At 37.7% G+C, this 24259-nt stretch overlaps 1 pseudogene; it reads right to left on the reverse strand.

Annotated features, from left to right (window-relative positions):
- Nucleotides 1-15260: 15260 nt before the first annotated feature.
- LOC100429406 (angiogenic factor with G patch and FHA domains 1 pseudogene) lies at nt 15261-20531 on the reverse strand (annotated as a pseudogene).
- Nucleotides 20532-24259: the final 3728 nt, after the last annotated feature.

Genomic DNA, 24259 nt, shown 5'->3' on the forward strand with positions numbered 1-24259 from the left:
ATCCCACCATCCCTAGGACAGTAAATACCACCACAGTCACCACCCAGCAAGTTACCACCACATCATCTCCTGTTTGTTCCAAAATGAATAAAGTTGATTCTGAACACAAGTACAAATAAAAAAGTCATTAATCATTTTTTTCAACTAAACTGTCATGGTTTAGTTTACATTTTTAAAAGTTTTATATTTTGAAAATGCAGTTAACAGTTGTATGGCTTATGAAGTTTTTGACACTTGAATTTTTAAAATGCAGTATATTTTAAATTAACAAGAGTAAACTATGTATTTGGTTTATGTATTTAAGGTGCAGACTCACAAATAATGCTCCTGTTTATGATTCAAAAACTTCAAAGTTCAGTTTTCAATCTGTACATACACAGAACAGTGTATCATGCTACAACATTTGTTTTTTAAAGTGGCCACCACAGTTCCTGTCTGTCTGGATATATTTTGAACTGTTGTATGTTAAATATGACATTAAAAAGACACATTATTATGTTTTAGGTAATCTCAGATTGGTGTACACAAACCAACTTTACAAATTACTGTAGGGTTGAGCAAACTATGTATATAATATGACATTAATATCTCTATTTTTTGATGTCTATATCTTTTTTAGAAAAGACTAGTTTCTATAAAATATCTCCAAAATTTCAGTCTTATTTTATAAAATGGCAAAATAGTAAAAAAGAAATGGGTGGTTTTCTATGCTACATGAATACTGGCACTCAATTAAAATACCAAATAATATAATCAAAATCATTTAGACAGTGGATTTAAATAATTGCTTACTTTTAACTACAGTGATACATGTTCACTAATATTTTATGAATCAAACCTATTAGTATTAGGTTTTACTTAGTAGTAATATATACATTTGATCAAAATGAATATTCATTTTATAAAGCCCTTTGGTGATATAGAGTGTGTCATTTCAGGGCCCAGCACAGAGGTAAAACTGTGACTCAAGAGGCACACCCAGATGACAATTAGCATTGTTTCCCTCACAAATTGACAAAACTTACTGGTGAGGTCCTAACTTTCATAAGAGGATACAATACACTGTTAGAATATTGACGGTCAAATGTGAATCTGGCCAAAGATCGGATGGTGAGTTATATCTGTACCCAGCTTACAGGCCCAGTGATGACTCTTATACCTGCACCCAGCCAATAAGAGAGCTGTTGACTCTCATTGGTAGGCTTAAGCCAAAAAATAAAGTCCTGGGTTTTCTACTTTAAAAAAATAATAATAACAGGCGATTACCACATGCACACATATTGTGTAAAGCCCTCAGATGGTACAGTGAGTGTCTTAATAGGACCCAGCACAATGCTGAGATTGTGACTATTGTATGAACACCCAGCTGACTGTTACAATTGTCACCCATACACATGGACAGAGTAGAATAGTGAGTTCCTGAGCCTCACTGACAGACATAGCCCACTGTTGGAATTGTGCCTGTCACATGTGGATTGAGGCACAGGAGGGATGTTGACCCATTTCTGTACCCAGATCACAGGAACATAAATGGTTCTCATACCTGGACCCAACAAACAGGAGAGATGTTGATGGTCATGCCTGGTCTTAGGGCAATGGGCATAATCATATATTTGAGGTTGTAACATATACCTGGGAAGGCACAAAAATCTAAAAGCAGATTGTGCACATATGCCATATGAAACCATCAGGTGGCACAGACAGTGTCATAACAGGGACCAGCAAACAGGTGAGACTGTGACTCTCATATGCACACCCGGCTGACAGTAAGAATTCTCACCCTCCCACAAAAACCCAGTCTCCTTATGATATTCTGAATCTCACACTCAGAGGCAGTCAAAAGTTGGAATTGTGACTCATATGTGGATGCAATCCACAGGTAGGATGGTGACTCTCACACCAAGATTCAGCACCCCTGTGAGGCTGTGACTCCCCTACTGGGATAACGTCTGCAAGAGGAGTTCAGATGCTCAGGCACAGATCAAGTCCACTGTTGAGGTTGTGACTTGAGTACTTCAACGCAACTCACAAGATACGTTGAGTTTCATAAGTGAAGCTAGGACATCAGTGGGATTTTGAATCTTATCCCTAAACATTTCTTGAGGTGTGATTGTGACATATACCTTTTCCCAGCAGCTGGTTAATTTTACTTTCTTGCCTGGGCCCCGTGTACAGTTGAAATTGTCACATATACCTGGACCATGCACTTTATTTATGTGCCTCTTCAGCATGAGCCCTGCTCTCAGGGGAAATTGTGATATATCTCTGAGGAAATCCTCAAAGTGAAGTGACTTCTTTCCTACCTGGGCCCTGCCCTTGGTTAAGATTGTGACATATCACTGGGCCCTTAATGCAAATGATGTAACTTCTGTGCCTGGGTTCTAATTAGAGAAGGCATTGTGAAATATCTCTGGGCCCATCACCTAGGTGATGTAACGCTGCCTTCCTGCCTGAACCTGCCCCCAAGAGGCATTGTGACATATCACCAGGCCCAGCTCCCAGATGTCCTGCCTTGGCCCTGCCCACAAAGGGCAATGTGACACATTGCTGTTTCCAGCACCTAGGTCATAAGACCCTCCTGAATTGCCCCTGCTCCCAGGGGGGACTTTGACCTCTCATTGAGCCAATCAGCTAGGTGATGGGGCTCTCCTCTGCTGCCCAGATCCTGGCTAAAGTGGCAATTGTGACATATCTGTAGCCAGCATCCAGGTGATGTATCTTGTCTCTCCCCACAGTTGGAACTGTGAAATATACATGAGCACAGCTTACAGGTGGGATGATGACTCATACCTGAAAACACTGTGACTCTTGTAGTTAGTCTTAGGGCAACAATGAAGGTCCTGGTTCTTCAACTTTAGGGTGGTCATGGTGTGTTTTGACCATCGTGCACATTGTATAAAGCCATCAAGTGCTACAAAAAATGCCATAATGTAGTTCATCACACAGGTGGAATTGTGGCAGTTGTATGCACACCCAGTCAAAAGTGAGGATTGTCACCCTCCGACATGAATAGAGCCCAGTGTTGAGATTCTGAATCACATGCCAAGAGGCCATAAATTTGGAATTGTGAACCTCATGAGGCAATCCCATCCACAGATGGGATGATAACTCCAAGACCACGATTTAGAACACGTGGGGACTGTAATTCCCCTATTAAAACACAGTCTTCAGGTGAGCTTTGGGCCCTCGTGCACTGATTCACTCCACTGTTGTGACTAACTTGCATACTTGGACTCCACCCACAAGAGGGTTTGACTCTAATACCTTTAGCTGGAAAAAGTCCAGGATTGTGAATTTCTCTTGTTGACTGGGCCCAGGTATAAGTTTGATTGCTGTGCCTGTGAGATGGGTTCAAAAGTGAGTCACTGTCTCACCTGTGGCTACATCTATGTATGACAGTCACAATTCCAAATCTGAATTGCATTTGCACGTGAGATTTAGGACCTCACCACTGAGTACTGTCCATGTGTGAGGGTTACAATTTTAACTGTCACTTGGATGTACATATGAGAGTCACAACCTCACCTTTGTGCGGGTCCTGTTATGACATCTCTGTACCATCTGAGGGCTTTATACAATGTGCTTTGGTGTCATAATACACTATGACGTTTGTTAAAGTAGGAGACCCAGGTCCATGCCTCTTGCCCTAACACTAGCTATGAGGGTCAAAATCTCTTCTCTTAGCTGGATCCCATGTATGAGAGTCATCATTTCACCTTTAACCTATGACTATATATATGTCACAATTTCACCTGTGAGCAGGGACCAGACACAAGAGTCACATCACCTGGGTGCTGGGTCAGCTGTATGTCACAATTCTTACTTTGGCCAGAGTCCAGGCAACAGAGCAGAAACACATCACCCACATGATTGGCCCAGTGATGGGTCACAATCCTGTCTTGAAGCAGGGTCCATTCAGGTGAGTCATATCACTCAAATGCTTGGCCAAGAAATATGTCACAGTGCCTCCTGTGCACAAAGCCAAGGCAGGACAGTTTCATCACCAGGGAGCTGGGCCCAACAATATGTCCCAATTCCTCTTGTGGAAAGTGTCCAGGCAGAAGAGCAGAACCACATCACCTAGGTGATGGTCCAGAGATATGCCACGATTTCATCTGTGGGCTGGGCCCTGGGAGAAGAATAACATCAGCTGGTGCTGGCCCCAGCAATATGTTACAATCCCAACTGTAAAAAGGTTCCGGGTAAGAGAGGAGAGTCACATCACCTAGGTGATGGGCCCAAAGATATGTAATAATATTCCCTTTGGGGAGTGCCAAGGAAGGAGTCTCAACTCCTCCGTGCTCAGCCCAGAGATATGACACGAAACACACTGTAAGGAGGTCCCAGATAGGAAAGAAGAGTCCTATTAACTAGGGGTTTAGCCGAGCAATATGTAAAAATTATTCCTGTTGGCAGATCCCAGCCCCCCATCCAATAGAATCAAATCACCTGGGTGCTGCTTCCCATGAAAATCACAAGCACTTTTGAGTGCAAAGCCCATGAAACAGAGGCAATTCACATTACCTAGGTGATGATCCCAAAGATATTTCACAATGCTCTCTGTGGGGAGGGCCCAGGGAGACAAGTCACCTCACTTGAGTGCTGGGCTCAGAAAACATCACAATCTTCTCTGATGGAAGAGCCCAGGAAAGAAGAGCCCCATCACCTAGGTGCTGTACCCAGTGATTTATGAAAATCTGTATTGTGAGCAGAGTCCAGGCAAGTGAGGAGAGTCACTTCTTTTAGGTGATTGGTCCAGAGATATTTCCCAATGCCCTCTGTGCACATAGCCCAGACAGACGACACATAAGCAACATTACCTTGTTGCTTAGCCCAGTGATATGTCACAATGCTTCTTGAGGGCAGGGCACAAACAGGATCGGACAGTCACATCATTAAGTACTAGGCTTAGCAATATGTTATAACCTTACCTGTGAGCAGGGTCCAGGTAGGGGAAAAGATTTATATCACCTAGGTGAGAGGTAGAGAGATATATCACAATTCCTTTGAGGGAAGTGTCTAGGCAAAATCATCACATCACCCAGGTGTTTATACCAGGTCTAAGTCACAAGATATCTCTGGGCTGAGACAGAAGCACTGTCAAATCACTAAGGTTCTAGATGTATGTCACAATTATACCTGTGGGAAGGCCAGTAATGAGACCCCCAAACCCACACATTTCTCCACTCCAGGTAGGAGAGTCAACAACTCCTGTGAGTTGGGTCCAAGTACATGAGTCACAATCCCAACAGTGGACTGCACCCTCACGTGGGAGCCCCAAGCCCTTCTCCAAGCTGTGTCCTGGTAAGGGAGTCACAGCCTCAATGCTGTGCGGAATCTTGGTGGGAGAGTCACCATTTCACCTGTGGACTGAATCCACTTGTGAGAGTCACAACTCCAAATTCCGACTGCCCATGGGTGTGAGGCTTAGAAGCTCAGTTGTGGATTATGTACATGTGGGTATGTGACAATTTCTACTTTTGGTTGTGTGACCATAGAGGTGTCTATATCTTATCTGTGTACTGGGCCTGTTACAGCATTCTCTGTACCACTCAAGGGGTATATTCAACTTGCATGGGTTTTATAATCCTCTGACCTTCATACAAGTAGAAGACCCAGGACCTTACCCATTGCTCGAAGGCTGGCTATGAGAGTCAAAATCTCTCCTTTTGGCTTCGCTCACATATAAGATTTATCACAGTGCCTGTGAGTTGGGTCCAAGTGTATGTCGCCTTCTCAACTGTGGAGATTCATAGGCAGATGCAGTGAGAGTTGAGATGGGAGGAGAACCGAGATGTTTTCTGTGAGGGTGTAATTGTTATTGTCCTGGGGCTGTTTCTAGATATTTTCAAATAAAATAAATTCAGAGACTTTAACCTAAAGGAGTATTGCAATGGTGGAAGCACCAAGCATAATATCTGCAAACATCTAAAATATTAGGCAGGAAAGAGCTGTGTTTGAAATGGAGGAGGAAGGTAAATTAGAAAGAAGGGTGGGAGAGGAAGGGCACAGTGGAGGGTGACAAAATCCATTCAAGATTAGAGAAGGTTTCACCCTGAAATCAGCCTGTTCTTGGGAGGGGCATAAAGAGGGGTTGTATGTTTACTCAGACTGAAGGTGGAACAGAGGCCAGGGGCCTGGGGGAAAAAAGAAACAAGCAAACTGTGCATAACAAGTATTTTCTTCTGAACTCTGAAGACAAAAGTATTTAATTGTTTATGAGGAACAAATGGGGATATGGAGAATCTGTGAATCTGTGATATCTAAAAGAGGATGTACCATCTAGCTATCAATGGTAAAGGTGTTTCTTTGCAGTAAGCCGGTCTCACAGAACACAAAGAATAAGAGAGTTTTCTTAAACGTCACTGTTTTACCAGGACTCATTACCCACCCTGTCTTTCTTTTCTACTTTTCTTTGCCATATGTATTTTTTGCATTTGGCTTTTTCTGAATTGTATTTATTGTAATAACCTGGCAAACATAGGTGAAATGTTTTGTCAAGTTCTTTGAGTAGTTTTATTAGTTATTAAACTTGACAAAGAGTGTTATGGGAGCTTATGATTTATAGATAGCTGCTGAGATGCATAGATGTGCCCGTATCGGTTGTGATAGGCATGTGCAGTGGGGACAGTGTTGCAGGACTGAGTCCTGAACTTGTGGGGTCTATGCCGACTCTGGGTGGTGTCAGAATTAAGATGTTAAACACCCAGTTGCTGTTGATGAATTGGCTGGTGTTCAACAAACTCCATATATTTGGTGTTAGAACAAAGACATCACAGCAGCCTCGACTGGAGGTATACTGCGGGTCTTTTGGGGAATAAACACTCTATTCTTTTACACACCTGCTGTCACGATGTGAATTGTCTTGTGATAATAGGTCTCATCCACGGTCAGAGGGAACTGAGGATTAAAAGGGATGGAGTTCTGAGGGCAGACTCCTCTCCCCACTCTGCTGCTATAACGCAATTCCTGCACACTCACACATATGCACATTAGGCAATGATGTAGCTACCCCTCTCCCATGACAAGGCTTCACCCTCAGGAACTGTGCTGACAGAACCTCTGCTTCTAGAGTTTTCCACTAATACGGTGCATGAGTTCCCAGTGGACTCATGGCTTAATTCTATGCCCAGATCTTGCATCTGCACCAGTGACCTCTTTTCTCCAGCAGCCTAGGCTTCTCCACCCTCTGTCCATCTCATCTGCCTGCACATACACATTTAGAAATCAGAGTTACCCTGTGTAGGCCAGTGTCTATAGCACTAACCAGTCCTTTCACCAACTGTGCACTGTCCCCTACCCATGGGTTTTTTTTGTATCACTTTCTCTTAGTCTGCTTTTTTCTTCTCCACAAACCCTCTTTCACAAACCCAAGGCCACACCTCAGGTGCCTGAATACAAACCCTGCTGGAAATAGAATGTCTATGAGTTCAGGATAAAATTTTGGAACCTGTTTATTGTAAACATAAACACAAAATAAAAATAAGAGATTTAATCTTTCAACTTGAAAATAAAAAAATGTACTCTTCTCGTTTTTTAAATTGTTTAATTTAGATAACTTTTATATGTAAATTATTTCTCTGCTTTTATCTTTTTTGTTGTCTTTCAAGTTTTTATTGAATCTCTTTATTATTTTGTGTATTATGTTAACATTGGAAGTAAGTAGATTTTTTCAAGGCTTTTGCAAGTCAAAGTCATTCTGTTTATTTGAGATCTTTCTTCTTCTTCTTATAGAAATATATCACTGTAAACTTTTGTCTTAGAACTGCTTTTTCACATCCCAGAAGTTGTTGTATGTTGTGTTTTTATTTCTATTTTTCTCAAGATACTCTCTGATTTCTTTTTTCTTTTCCCCTTTGACCCATTTGTTTTTCAGAAATATGTTAATATCCACATATTTGTGAGTTTTTAACTTTTTTGTTATTAATCTCTAGTTTTAAAAAATCGTAATTTAAAAAGTTCATGTAATTTTAATGTTTTTAAGTTTTAAGAGATTTCGTTGTTGTTGTTGGCCCAAAATACGATATCTCCTGGATAATATTCCATGTGTGCCTGAGAAGAATGTGTATTCAAATACAGTTTGATGAAATATTGTGTTTATCACTGTTAGGTGCACTTGTTCTATAGTGCTTTGCAAGTACATTGTTTTCTTACTACTTAAAACATTGTTTTAAGTAGAGTAATAACATCTTCTATTATGATAATAATGGTCTATTTTTTTCTACAGTCATATATAAAATATATTATTATATGGATATTATATAGACATATTATATTATATACATATATACATATGTTTATATATTTATATGCTCCAATGTTGGGTGCATATATAGTTATAGCCTTTTGACAGATCAGCTTGTTATCATTCTATAGTCAACTTCTCTGCACCTCCTGACAGATTTTTTTTCTAGAAGTCTATTTTGTCTGATATAAATATAGCCACTAATATACTCTTTTAGTTATTATTGGCATAGTATATTCTTTTTGTATTATTTAACCAGTAACCTATGTGTGCCCTTAAATGTAAAAAAATTTTCTTACATAAAATATACTGGTAAATTTGTTAATCTCTTTAGACATTTGTGAATTATTTAGTTCATTTTCTGCTTCAATAACAGAATATCCTAGAGTGGGTAAATTATAAAGAATAGAAGTTTACTTAGCTCATTTCTTTAGATGCCGAAAGACCAAGAACATGCCATTGCCATCTGATGAGAATCGTATTTCCACGTCACAAAATGATCAAAGGCATAAGGAGAACAGAAGGTGCACACCAGAGAGCTTGCTTTTATAATGGAACCACTCTCATGACAACTAATTCATTCTGGAAATAATGACATTAATTCATTCATGAGAGTAGAGCATGGCCTAGTAAATTGTGTGTGTGTTTTTTTGTTTGTTTTTAGTTTTTTGTTTTTGTTTTTGTTTTTTGAGACGGAGTCTCGCTCTGTCACCTAGGCTGGAGTGCAGTGGCGCAATCTCGGCTCACTGCAACCTCTGCCTCCCAGATTCAAGCGATTCTCCTGCTTCAGCTTCCCGAGTAGCTAGGATTACAGGCGGTCACCACCATGCCCTGCTAATTTTTGTATTTTTAGTAGAGACGGGGTTTCACCATGTTGGTCAAGCTGGCGTCAATCTCCTGACCTCGTGATCCACCCGCCTCGGCCTCCAAAAGTGCTGGGGATTATAGACTTCAGCCACCGTGCCCGGCTTTTTTTTTTTTTTTTTGACGGAGTCTCTCTCTATCAGGCTGGACTGCAGTGGCAGGATCTCGGCTCACTGCAAGCTCCGCCTCTCGGGTTCACGCCATTCTCCTGCCTCAGGCTCCAGAGTAGTTGGGACTACAGGCGCCCGCCACCATACCCAGCTAATTTTTTTGTATTTTTAGTAGAGACGCAGTTTCACCGTGTTATTCAGGATGGTCTCGATCTCCTGACCTCGTGATCTACCCGCCTCGGCCTCCCAAAGTGCTGGGATTATAGGCATGAGCCAGGGCGAACTGCCAGTAAATTCTTAAATGTCTATCTTCCTAATATTGTAACAATGGGAGTTAAATTTTAACATAAATTTTGGAGGGGACATTTATACCATAACAATGTGTTTTTATTGGATAATTAGACTTTCATATTTAAAAAACCTATTGATAGGTAAGTACTTATTCCTGCCAATTTGTTAATTGCTGTCTGATCATTTAGTAGTTTGTTTTTTACGCTGTCTTCCTTTGTGTTTTTGTTAATTTTTTTTTTTTTTTTTTTGCTTTTATTGTCGTTATGTGCTTTGGTCCTTTTTCTTTTTTGGATCTATTATAACTTTTTTCTTGTAGTTACCAAGAGACTTACATAAAACACCTCATAATTATAAGAGTCTTGCTTAAGATAATAACAATTTATCTTCTATGTATAAAACGACTCATCAATTTTACTCTTTTCAACACACAATTTATGTCACACTTTAAAGTACATTGTCCTAGAACCTTCCTCCATAAACTTTTCAACATTCTCTCTTGAAACTTCTGTATGGGCTGAGAGCGGAGCTGCAAATGACCACAACACTCCCTTATGTTAGAGGCAAAACAGTCCTCAGCTTGCTGACTAAGCTCCTAGCTCCTGAGTGGGCTGCCTGTGACCATATTATAAATTTCAGGCCAACCTCTCCTGTCTTTTGGGGTCTCATCAGCCGACATGGATTTCATGTTCTTCAGAAAATCTTTGGCCTTTCTTAGATGAAACTTTCGTATTTCCTCATGGTTTTGATGCCTCATTTGTTCCAAGAGCTCATCAAAGTGGGCCTCCTGGACCTGAGATCTGCCTCCAAAACAAGAAGAGGCTGAAATGAAACACCAGAGCTCAAAAAGTTTAAATGAGATGCAGAGATTCTGCAAGTAGAATTGAAGACCAGGCACCCAGACAGGTGCAGAAACCTTATTACCACCAAAAAAGGCAACAAATTTATCACTGACCCCCCCATTTGTCTCTGCTTTGGGCCCCTGCGCTCCTCTCTCTTTCTGAAATGTTCTTCCCTGCTCACTTTCCATCTACCAGGACCCAACACATATCACATTCGTCAGGGAAACTTACCCCACCTATTCGATCCCCTTCTATATTTTCCTGAGGCACCTGCTTCTAACTGGATTAGAACCATTTATACTTCAACTCAGATACAATATACAACCACTATTCACATCCTAGAGTTTCTTGATGCCAGACAGAAATGCAAAATCAATCCAGGTGTGGTGATTCACACCTGTAATCCCAGCCCTATGGGAGAATTGCTTGAGCCCAGGGCAACATATTGAGACTCCATCTGTATGAAAAATTTTAAAAATTAACTGGCATGATGTTGCAGGCCTGTGGTTCCAGCTACTCGAAAGGCTCAAGTGGGAGGGTCACTTGAGCCTGGGAGTTCTAGGTTTCAGAGAGCTGTGGTCAAACCACTGCACTCCAGTGTGTGTGAAAGTGAGACCCTGCCTTAAAAAAATAATGTAAAGATATAGCTTCCTAAGAATGGTATATACATATACAAATATATAATTCTCTAGCATCATAATGATGGTGCATAAAGCATTCTATTTCTTTTATAGAATCTGAAAGACTAGAGCATAAAAACAATCATAAACCTTTGTTAATGAATATGTTACATAAAAATATAAAAACATAAATACATAATGTAATTTAAGTTTGAGGAGAGATGCAAAGAGAGAAAAATTTGTATGCAATGAAAGTTAATTTGTTACCAGCTGAAAATAAAACTTCAAGAGGTTTTATTTAATCATTGATAACCATGAAAAATACCTGTAGAGATACAGTAAAGAAAATGAGAAAGGAACCACGGCATATTACCACAAAAGAAAAGAATCCATGAGACACAAGAAAAGCTGTAAGAGAGAAAAGTAGAAAAAAATAGCTATAAATAAGAAACACAAGTAACAATATAACTGATACAATTTAGCTCTGTGCTTCCACCCAAATCTCATGTTGTAATCCCCAGGTGTCAAGGGAGAAACCTGATGAAAGGTGATTGAATCATGGGGCTTGATTTCCCTATGCTGTTCTCATGATAGTGAGTGACTACTTATAAGAGCTGATGATTGAAAAGTGTGGCACTTTCCATTTCTCCCTCTCTCCTGCTCCCCCATTGTGAAGACATACTTGTTTTCCCTTTCCCTTCCTCCATAATTGTAAGTTTCCTGAGTCCTCCTAGTCATGCTTCCTGTTAAGCCTGTATGTCAGTCAATTAAACTTATTTTCTTTATAAATTATTCAGATTCATATTGTTTTTATAATAGTGTTATAAAAAGACTAGTACAACAGCCATAGTAAGTCCACCTGTTATATGAAAAGACTAGTACAATAGCCATAGTAAGTCCATCTGTTACTAAAATTTAAAAAACATACGTGATGTTCATCATCACTAGAACATCCATACAAGAAATATGCTAAAAGGAGACTATTATGTTGAAAAATAAAACAATGCTAGACAGCTAATTATAAAACCATATAAAAATATAGAACTCTCTGTTAAAGGTAAATATACAAAAAAATAGAGAATTTTCTATTATCATAATGATGGTGTATAAAGTACACATGAATCTGTTATAAAATTGTAAAAGAAAAACATTAAAAATTTGCATATGTTTGTTAATAAATACACAATATAAAAATCTGTTGTAAAATTAATAAGATAAAATTTTATTGTATTAACATAAGGTAAAGAAAAGATGTAAAGAGGTGTTTTTTGTACACAAAGTTAAGTTGTTATGAGATAAAATATATTGATATCATTTTAAAGTGTTTTATATACTCTCTATTCCTCCTGGTGATCACCAAAAATTATCTATGAAAGGTGCACAAAAGAAAATAAAAATGAAATCAAAATATGTCCTTACAAAATCAACAATGACCAAAAAAAAGGCAGTAAGAGGGAAAAGGAAAAAAAAACATAACTAAAAGAAACAGAAAGTAATTTAATGGGAATGGAAATTCTTTTTATTCAGTAATTACTTTAAAGATAAATCAACTAAACTTTCTATACAAAAGGGATAAAATGCATAAATGGATTCACAATAAACAATATCCAAAAATATGCTGTTTTTAAGAGACTCACTTTAGGTCTAAGGAACAAATAGGCTAAAAGAAATAGGATGAAAAAGGATAATCCGCATGAATAGTACCAAAAGAGGACAGGGTCACCATAGTTATTTTAACCTAAATACTCCTTAGATTAAGACTGTCAAAAGAGACAAGGAATAATATTATGTAATGATAAAAGCATCTATTTGCCAGGAATCTCCAGCATGTATAAATATATATAGGCACATAATATAGGGGTTCCCAAATATGTAAATATTGACAGAAGCAAAGCAAGAAGTATACATCAACACAATAATTGTGGGAGACTTTAATATCCCACTTTTAATAATAAATAGAAAAAACAGGTAAAAGATCACTACAAAAGAAAACTTGAACAACATTAAAGACCAATTAGATCTAATAGACATACACAGAGCTTTTCAGTCAACCATAGCAGAATAAACAATATTCCCAATCACATGACACACACTTAAGGATAGAAAATACATTAGGACACAAAACAAGTGTTATTAAATCTAAAAAGACTGAGACTATACATGTATTCTTTCTGGCCACAACAAAATGAAACTAGTAACTAAAAGCAGAAGGAAAACCATCATATATAGAAATATGCAGAACTTAAGCAATACACCCTTGAACCCACTCTTGTTCAAGAGTCAGAAGGCTTCATGCTGTTAAAATGTTAATACTGCCCACAATGACACACAAGTTCAATGTAATCCCTAGGAAAATTACAATGGTATGATTTTACTGAAACATAAAAAAAATCTCAAATGTACATGAAATCTCAAGCCACCATGAATATCCACCATAGCTTTAGAAAAGAAGCATAAAGTTAAAGGCATCATATTTTCTGATTTCAAAACCTATCACAAAGTTACAGAAATAAAAACAGTAAGGTACTAGTATAAAGACAAAGAGGTAATGAAATAGAATAGAAAGCCCCAAAATAAACCCTTGTGAACATAATCAGATGACCTGCACATGGGTTGCTATGACCACACAACGGAGAAAGAATAGTCTTTTCAACAAATGATGTTGGAAAACTGACTATCCATCAAACAAAAAATAACAATGTAGGATGCTTCTCTTGCACTGTATATAAAAACTACCTGAAATATTTCAATGTAAAAACTGTAATTATAAATTTTTTTGAATAAAATATTCCAAATATGTTTTACAAGGTGAGAGAATTATTACTTTGATCTTGACAATACTTTCTTGGATATGACATAAAAAGCATAAGCAACAACAACAAAAAAGTAAAATGAGACTGCATAAATCCATACACAACTAGCTTATATTAAACATCACTAAAATACATAACTCAGTAAGTGTCCACTTAACGTCATCAATAGGATCTTGAAAAATAACATTTTTTAAACTATTATTTTAAGTTCAGGTGTAAAAGTGTAGATTTGTTATATAGGTAAACTTGTGTCATGGGGGGTTGTTGTAGAGATAGAAGATGACTAAGTGAAACATTGTACTGTATGCCATAGAAACTTAATGCTTGTTTACATCAAGCATTTATAATAAAAATATAATATTAAGCACTAGTATATAATTGTATGTGTAAAATTTTACATATAAATACACATACACAGTTGTCCTTTATATGGTTGTCCTTATGGATAAACAGGTATGTATAGGGGTTTGGTTCCAGGACCCGCTTGGGATACCAAAATCCTAGATGCTTAAGTCTCTTATATAAAGAGAAGGATGATTTTCATATAACCTATGCACAATCTCTTGTATACTACTTAATTCATCTCTACATTACTTATTATATTTAAGGCAACATAAATGCTATTTAGTTTTGTATTGCTGAGGGAATAATGACAATAATGTCTGTACATGTTCAGTACAAAAGTAAACATTGTATGCTTCACTACATTTTATTCAAGGTTGGTTTGAATTCACAGATATGGTATTCATGAATATACAGGGCCAAATCATGTGTGTGTGTGTGTGTGTGTGTGTATAGAAAAAAAATTCAACACCCTGTACCTATCAATTACTTAGTAAAACTTTACTCCTGCATTTGAAGCTGTCTGTATTGTCTAGACAGTCTTTCCCAAATATAACTCTTTGCCTCTCTACCTCAGAAAATCATCATTCGTCCTCAGTTTTGAGAAAGTATAATTCCTTTGACTTTTATTATTAATTATACTACATATGTAGGTGTCTCTAAATAATACATCAACTTCGTAAGTTTTAAAACTTTCTGTAAAGATGCATGCTATATAGACTTCTGTAATGCTCTTTCCTTATTCAACATTGTAATTTTAAAAGCCTTTCATGTTTCAGTCTTATTCAAATACATGCAGTTTATAAATTAGCCTCTTAATTGAAGATACTGAAATCTACCTCCAAGAGAATTCTTGAGAGATAATGAATACAAAATTCTTATAGCAGTGCTTGATTCACTGTAGTTGTTCAATAGTGCATATATAATATATAATGTTACAAAATTAATATATGTAGTATTGTGTTCTGGACAACCAAATATGTTACTTTTCAGAAAACCATCATGGCAGCTGAATTTGTGCAAATGGGATCGGGAGCACTTTATCACCCAAATATAGCTATTGGGGAACTGGTGGGCCAAAATGGTGGCAACAATTTTTAGACTCCAATTTTCCAACTGGTAACTCGCAGGATGAGTCATAATTTCATGGTAATTTTGCACATCCCTGGAAGAGAGAGAGAGGAGGTGGCGGCTGCGGTTCCTCCTTCGCACGCTCCCCAAAGGTGTCCCGCCGCTCCAGTCAGTCCCCGGCCGCCGCCCGCAGGAGCAACTGGGCGCTGCCCTGCGGGTGGGCTCAGGCCGAGGTGGACGCAGCAGGCTCCGCAGGCGGCGCCCGGCGGCGGAAGAAGAGCTTTACGCACCGCAGCTGCGCTGGGTTCATGGTTCTGTCCTGAGAGCACGACGAAGCGTTTTTGATTCCAAGTTGCGGCAGCACGAGAAGCAGCCGCGGCGACCGCAAAAGCCAGAGCTATTGGGAGGTGGAAGGTGGGTGGTGAAGCAGGGTCTGCGGCAGGACATCCATCCGTCGGGTACTTGAATAGCCCGAAAGGCCGGGCGCACGGGTCGCGTAAGTCAGAGACCGGCGTCAGCCCGCAGCGCCGGAGTTCATTCTTTCTGTGGTTAAATCCTATTCCGTTGTGTATGTACACCACATTGGTTTTATCTATTTATCCCTTTTGGACACTAAGATTGATTCCATATCTGGGCTACTGTCAATAGAGCCATGATAAACATGGGAGTGCAGATATCTCTTAAATATACTGATTTTATTTCCTCTTAATGTACACTCAATAATGAAATTACAGGATTAGCTCGCAGTTTCATTTTTAGGTTTTTCATTTTTGTTTTGTTTCTGTTTTTGTTTTGAGAAAACTGCATAGTTTTTCGAAAACTGCATAGTTTTTCATGAAGTTTCTAATAAAAAAATACATCAAAAAATGTACTAAATTTACATTCATGCCAACTGTGTATAAGTGTTCCTTTTCCCCCACATCCTCATCTAACTTTGTTATCTTTTGTCTTCTTGACAATGGTCATTCTAAATGGAATGAGGTACTATCTTATGTGGTTCTGGATTGCATTTTTCAGTTAATTAGTGATGTTGAGCATTTCCTTGTGTCTTTGGAAAATTGTCTATTCACGTCTTATGCTCACTCTTTAGTTGAGTTCTTTGTATTTTTATTGCTGTTGAGTTGAGTCTCATATATTTTGGATATTAACTCCATGTCAGATGCACATATTTTCTATTATTTTGTAGGTTGTCTTATCACTCTGTTAATAGATTGTATGCTGTCCCGAAGCTTTTATTTTAATATTTTATTGATATTAATTTTTCTGTTTTCTAACTTGTTACAAAGGTTAGAGTTTTCCCTCAGCTTCACAGGTTATCTGTCTTCTATCTCAGTGCTTTTAAGAGCTTTTCTTCTTTCGGTGTCAGGCAGTTTGATCCTTCTTTTTTCAAGATGTATTTTATTTATAATTGACACATAATCATTGTACATGTTTATGGGGTACAGTGTGATGTTTCAATGCATGTATATTCTGTACAATGACCCAATATGGGTAATTTGTATAACTAGCACTTTAAACATGTATTATTTATTTGTACTCATAAAATTCAAAATCCTCTCTTCTAGTTGTTAGAATAAATAGGACTTTATTATTAGCTGCATTCCCTGTATAGTAGAACATTAGACTTTATTCTCCCTGTCTAACTGTAACTTTGTAACTTTGACAAACCTCTCCCCATTCCTTCATCCTTTCATTCTCCCTAGCATCTGGTAACCCCCATTCTACTCTCTTCTTCTATGAGATCAACTTTTTTAGATTTCACATATGAGTGACATCATGTGCTCTTTTTCTTTCTGTGACTGGCTTATTTTACTTAACATAATGTCCTCTGGGTTCATCCACGTTGACATAAATGACAGAAGTTCATTCTGTTTTATTACTGAACATTATTCCTATTTGTGTGTGTGTGTATGTGTCTGTAACATTTTCTTCAGTCATCTGTAAATGGGCACTTACACACTATTGGTGAGAATGTAAATTGGTACAAACATTAGGGAAATCAGCATGGAGGTTTTTCAAGAAATTAAAAATAGAACTACCATATATAAGATCCAGCAATCTCACCACTTGGTATATATCAAATGGAAATAAAATCAGTATGTCCAAAAGATAATTGCACTCCCATGTTTATTGAAGCAGTATTCACAATAACCAAAACCATTATTTCTTTTAAGTATTTCTTAATTTTTTTGACTCATTACACTCTAAACTTTGATGGGATTCATGCCTTGTTTCTAATTTCTGAAAGTTAGGAGCCACTAATTCATTGAATATTGCCTTCTTGTTTATAAAGTCTAGTAAAACAATTAAATGTTTTTTATTTCTTTTCATCTGGTCTTCAAGTATAAATAAATATATTTGTATTTTGTATTAATTTGCCTCCTATAGAGTATATGACTACATTAATTGTACCCAGCATTTCAGTTTACTAGTCTTCTCATTAGCTCAGTCTATTTTAATGATGTAATTTGTATGCCGTAAATTAAATTGTTTTACTACATTTTCAATATTTTACTTTCCATTTGCCTCTTTTCCAAACATGATTTGACAAGCTCATAGTTTTTTTCCACATTATTTTGGTTTCTTGTTTTTTCATGATATTGGCAAACATTTAAATATAAACCTCATATCTGAGTTTTATGTGCTATATAATTTATCTAATGCTTCATGCTAGTAGTGTATATCCTTTTCTGCAACATAATTTATGATTTAGTTCTCACATGTGGAAGACGGCACACTCCAGATGCCAGCAGGCAATTTATCTATGTTTATTCCATTTGCCTTGTCAGAAGCTGAACAACCCACATAGATCTGACATCCTTGTGATCAGATCCATCTGAATGGGGCACTGACCTCTTAGGTTGATACTTGTTTGGATCATTACCTTTATTTTCTTCTGGTCCTGAGAAGTTTCCATATTTTTCTTTCAACTATATCAGGCATTTTGTGAATTCTTGCAACTTATCGGTAATTTTAGTTATCTGCATTAAGCTTTCAGAGCACGTTATTTTCCTGAAAAGCAGAAATATCAACATTTGCATACATGAATAAAGTATTTTACATAGATTTTTCTATGTCATAGATTTTCACCTCATAAGAAATTCCAAGTTTCTTCATTTGATATGCCACTCTCTTCAATAGAGAGTTTTGTAATAATTTGTAGGATGTGGTTCCTTTTTTACCATTAGAAAATTAATTATGTATTATGCAAAAATTTCTGAAATACTTTACTGCAGTAAATAGTATGTGGTCAGAATCATTTTTTTCCTTAACAGAAAACTAATATGGGCAAAATTGTTCACCTGAATTCAGATCTTTTGGCTTCAATTGCCATTCTACTTCATTAGCATTTCCCTACCTCCATAAAAGCTATCATTTAAATTTTTTGTTTAATTCATAATTTACTGAAAAGAGTGTTTTAAAAACCTTTATAATGTTTGTATTGCAATTGGGGACATTTTCAATAAATATCTTAAACTTGAAGTCCTCGCTAAGTATTCCTTTTGTACTAGAACTCAGATTTCTCTGGTGCAACTCCATTGCCTGCAATAATATTTATGAAAACTACAAATACCAGCACACTATTTCAATACTCTACTCAGTTGTTCATATCTAAATATCTTGTTAGCTATGAAACAAGCCAAAGATAAAATGCTGAATATGTAGTACCAATAAACAGATTATTCACAGAAGAAGATAGTAAAACACCAATTTTCTACAATATGTCACTAGTTTATTAGCTCTTCAATAATATTATTCAGGTTATATCAAGTATAAGAGGTTCTTTTATCTAGGTTCTAAAGGGCATAAAAAAGGATGCATATAGTCAGATTTAGTTTTATAAACTTTTGATGTTTCTCTTGCTGTGCATCTTACTGTGACTATATGGAGAAAAAGACAAATGTACATTTAAGTTATTAGTGGTTACATGAGTTTTGCTTATACAGATTTTTGCTTATCTGGATGTCATAAATGACAAGATAAAATAAAATAATGAAGTTTGATAAACTCATCTGTGCCCTGTAAACTTTAGTCCACTAACTGCATAACTTGATTCAGTCACTATGTATTAGTTTAAAAAGTGATTTTTGCAAGCTGCAAATCAAACTTTATTACACATTTCTGAACCAGGAAAGGGTAAACTCTGACACGGTTCCTGTGTGCCACAGACTCTTTGGGGAATAAAAGTTCTGCAAAAAATAAAATAAAATAAAATAAAATATATGAGTTTCCAAACTCTATTTTTAAGAAAGCTTGAGTTTTCCTCTATGATTAACCTGCACTCTACGTTCCCTTTTACCCAAGGCGTGGTCCTTAGGTCATTTCTTTTAAGGTTTAGTTTCTGGGAAGTTTTCAGCAAACCTATCACCACATGCTTTGTCCCAGTTTGTTTGTTTTTGTTTTGGAGAAGGCGAGCATCTTCAACTGAGGGTTGATTGCCTGTCCCCAAGTCTACACGTGTTCGCTGAAGCTGAAGCTGAATCAGAGTTTTCATTCCCAGCCATCCTTCCCCAGGCCCTCACCTTTTATCCAACCCATCTTCTCCAACATCTTACTTCTGTTGCTGTCAGCAATTTCAGAAAGAACAGATGCAGGAGAATTATCTCTTTGGAAAGTTCCTTCACTTCCAATCTGCTCACTATGTTTTCCACCTCTATTTTTATATTTTAAATTCTTCAATGTCTATTTATCTTCATAGTCTGTTTCTGTAAACATATTTTACTTGTATTTTCTTTAATTATTTTATTTCCAACTATTTTTTCTCCTTACTTAGAGTCGGTCCAATTAGCAATTCATCTTTCTTATCAAGGCAAGGGTGAGCTCTAACTTGTGGTTCACAGCCAACCCAGGTATCACTGCTAGGGTGCGTGTAAAAGGGTAACACAGTCTCTCCAATTTTCACTTCATTACTATGTTCAAGTACATAAGGGTCACATCAATTTCCAGTTGAACAATCCATTTTCCATTAACAATTGTCCCCTTTTGACTGCCTTGATCTACAAGGACATAACTTTTTAAGTCATGGTCAAAATAAATTTCTGCATGAAACTTACTGACATCAACTTCAGGGATTCAAAGAGCATGCTCAGGATCATTTTCTCTTCCAATTGCAGTAGATTTTACAGCAGTAATGATAAAGAGTGACCCTGTATAAAACACAGGTGATCCAATGACAATCACTCTAATACATGGGCCAATTTTTTTTTCTCATTTTCCTCCTCAGTATATTCTGCATTTACGTTCCCTTCACTGGTAATGTGAGGAGGACTGCACTGGGGCCATAATGGATGCTTGGGGAGCCAAGAGGCCACGGGAATGCAGGTATCGAAAGGCATAATGTCTTCAAGGTTTATCAATATTGTTGTAAATAAAATAATTTCTTTATTACAGCTGAAATTACCTCTCTCACACGGTTTATCCATTTATTTGTATCAGAAGAGTGCCGATACCCTTGGCTATACTGTTTTTGTCATTTGGCTACATACTCCAAATTGGGATTAATGGTACTTCTACTTTACAAATTTTAAGGAATCTCCATACTTTTTTTTAACAATGGCTGCACCAATGGACATGCTCAGCAACAGTGTACAAATATTCTCTTTTCTTTTCACTCCAACACTTTTTATCTTTTGACTTTTCTATAATAGCTATCCTAACACCACGATAATGTGGTATCTCATTGTGATTTTGATTTTAATTACTCTGATAATTGGTGACGTTGAGAATGCTTTTATATATCAGCTGTCCATTTTTAAGTCTATGAAAAAAAGCTGTTTAGATATTTTGCTCAATCAATAATAAAATTGGTTTTTGTTTTGTTCTGCTGTGGGTTTTTTTTTCATATTGATTAGTGTGACATATAATTTGGATAGTATCATATTATCCCACATATGGATTACAAATATTCTCTCCCATGCAATATACTATCTCTGTATTTTGTTGATTGTTTTATTTATTGTGCAGAAACTTTTTTCTTTGATATAGTTCCACTTTTTAATTTTTGCTTTAGTTGCTTGTGTTCTTTATGTCGAATAGAAAACATCATTGCCATGACCAGTGTCAAGGAGCTTTCTCCCTATTTTTTTATAGAAAATTCATGATTTCAGTTCTTATTTTTGGGATGATATAAGAGCTCACTTTTTGTGAGCACATATCTAGTTTTTTGTACACCATTTCTTGATGTCATTTTCTATTTCTTTTCTAATTCTTTGGTAACAGTTGACTGTATATGTGTGAGTCTATTTCTGGCTCCTGCATTCTGTTTCATTGGTTTTTGTGTAGGTACTATACTATTTTGATGACTATAGCTTTGTAATATAGTTTGAAATCAGGAAATTTGAGGCTTTCAGCCTGTTTGTTCTTCTCAGTATTTGGCTATTTGGATTCTTTTGTGCCTCCATACTAATTTTACAATTGTTTGTTCTACATTTATTTTAATGGCATTCAAATTTTGATAGAAATTTAACCCTAGAACTTAAAGTATAGTAATAAAAAAAGAAATTTATTTAACTATGTAGATAACTACATGTAGTATAGATATTTTAACAAGATTAATTTTTAGAATCCATGAACACAGGATATAGTTCCCATTTTGTATTCTTCAATTTCTTTTATCAACATTTTATAGTTTTCAGTATGCAGATCTTTAATATTCTTGGTTAAACTCATTCTATTTAATGAATTATTTCATTCTATTTGATAATACTGTAAATGGAATTGTTTTGTTTATTCCTTTTTCAGAATATTTTGCTGTTGCTGTATCTAAATGCAACTGATTTTCATGTTGATTTTGTATCCTGCAACTGTACTAGTTTGTTAGCTATAACAGGGTTTTGTTGGTGGTGGTGGTGGTGGTGGTGGTAGTGGTGAAACAGTGGGCATTTTTAACCCTAGTTAACACTTTAAATTGATAGTTGCTATTATCATTTCATAATTCTTTAAAAAATGACCAGATGAATTACTGCTGTCATGAATTCAATTGAATTCACATGTTCCCATTTAAAATAATTTTATCTGTTTTGTCTGGGCCCCAGGATGGGGGGCACCCCATGGGAGCCGGCAGATTCCAGATGGGGAGGGAGAAGCAAGCAGGGAGGAGGCTGAGCAGGAGAAACAGAGAGGAGCTCTGGGGACAGTAAGGAGGAGAGGGGTCCTGTCGGAGACCCAGTGGAGAGAGAGAATGGGCCAGGAAACAGGTTAAAGGTGAGAGTGGGCAACAGGACTGCTTCTCGGCACAGGCAGGGGGCAGGGAACTTTGCTGAAACTGCAGGGCCCGGTGAACAGTGTGGGCAGGGTGGGAGGGAATGGAGAGGACCAGGCGGACCCCAAGTCAATTTGGAGGAAGGAACATTTCCCGGTTCCTTCACCTCTGCCCAGCCTTCTACGGGCATGGTACTCCCAGGGGCAGGGCAGGGGAGGAGGCGGCTCCTGGCGGACTCGGAGAGCTGAGGGGCACACAGCCGCTTCGCAGGGCCGGGGTGACGGCGGAAGCAAGCGATGGCTGCGGATGCCGCTGGCCGGGTGGGTAGGTGCTGGGGGCCTAAGCTGGGCGGAGCTCACAGGGCCCAGCGCCTGGGACCTGCAGGTGGCCCTGGAGGAATTACCCGCCCGTGCCTTCAGGGAGACAAGTGTGGACGGCGCCGTGGACACGCCCTTCCTAGCTGGAACATTTGTGACGCTGGAATTTAAGCTCGGGCGGACAAACGGCCAGAAGAAGGAATGGATGAAACTCCAGTGCAAAGTCCAGCCCAAGGGGAGGAAGCAGAAATGCCTGGCCTGCGTCACACTGGGCTCCAGGGATAAGGTCCCATGCTGGATGAGTCACTGCTCTGTAGAGACGCAGGCTCAGCGGGAGTCTGAGGAGCTCCAGGAGACCCAGTGCAGCCTGGTGGAGCGGGCGGTGAGGATTCCACAGCTACTGCTTCCCTGCACAGTTCGCCTTCTCCAAGGCCCGGCCCCCAACCGAGCCCAGCACTAAATTGCATGGCGCCTCCTGGACCACTGCCAGGGGTGACCAGTGGAAAACTCCACCTCCCAGGGAGAGGACACTACATCCCCAGCAAATAAAGCTGCTCCCCCTACCAAAGTAAATAAATACATAAAAATACATGAAATAATTTTGTTATTTGAAAATAATGTGTATCCTTTGTTTACTGGTAAACGTGCCGCCCATGTATCTGTATGCCTAATTAGTCAAACTTTTTAATGAAGTTAACATTTGTGATTCTTTATTATGATACAAAACAGTAAATTTTATAATGGTTTTAATATAATCTAATATGGTTGAAAATATGTCAATTTGTCATTGCCTATGAATCTTTGTGTTATTTATTTTACACTGTCAGATATTCTGTCTACAAATATCTAATGGCTTAGAATCTTGCTTAACATATTGTATGTGCTCACTACTAACTACTCTAATTCATCAAATTATCTTTTTACACCATCCTTAAAATACAATATTATTTTTATTAAAATTATTTTTCTGCTTAAATAGTTATGAAAATTATGAGGGCTATTCAGTCTGCCCTCTTGATGAAAGTTTGTTTGTTTTTCTCTATTAATATGTTAGAGGGTACAAACGCAGCTTCATCACGTGGACATGTTGCATAGTGATGAAGTATGAGCTTTTGGTGTAACAATCATCTGAACGGTGCTTATTGTCCCAATTGGGTATTTTCTCATTCTTAACCCCTTTACCATCCTCCCATCTTTCTGAACCTCCAGTGTCTATTTTTCCAGTCTCTATATCCAAGTGTATGCATATAGCTCCCACTTGGAAGTAAGAAAATGTAGTATTAGATTTTCTGTTTTTGATTTATTTCACTTACAATAATGGCCTCCAGTTCCATTCATGTTGCTGCAAAAAAAATGTTTTTATTCTTTATGGCTGAATACTATTCCATAAATGTATAAATGTATAGCACTTTTTCTTTATTCAATCATTGATTAATAAATGTAAATTGACTCCATATCCTTGCTCTTGTGAGTAGTGCTGCAATAAACATATGGGTATGGGTACCTTCTTAAAGTAATACATTATTTTCCTTTGTATAGATACCCA

Source organism: Macaca mulatta, chromosome 20, assembly GCF_049350105.2.
Source record: "Macaca mulatta isolate MMU2019108-1 chromosome 20, T2T-MMU8v2.0, whole genome shotgun sequence".
NCBI classification, from domain to species: Eukaryota; Metazoa; Chordata; class Mammalia; order Primates; family Cercopithecidae; genus Macaca; species Macaca mulatta.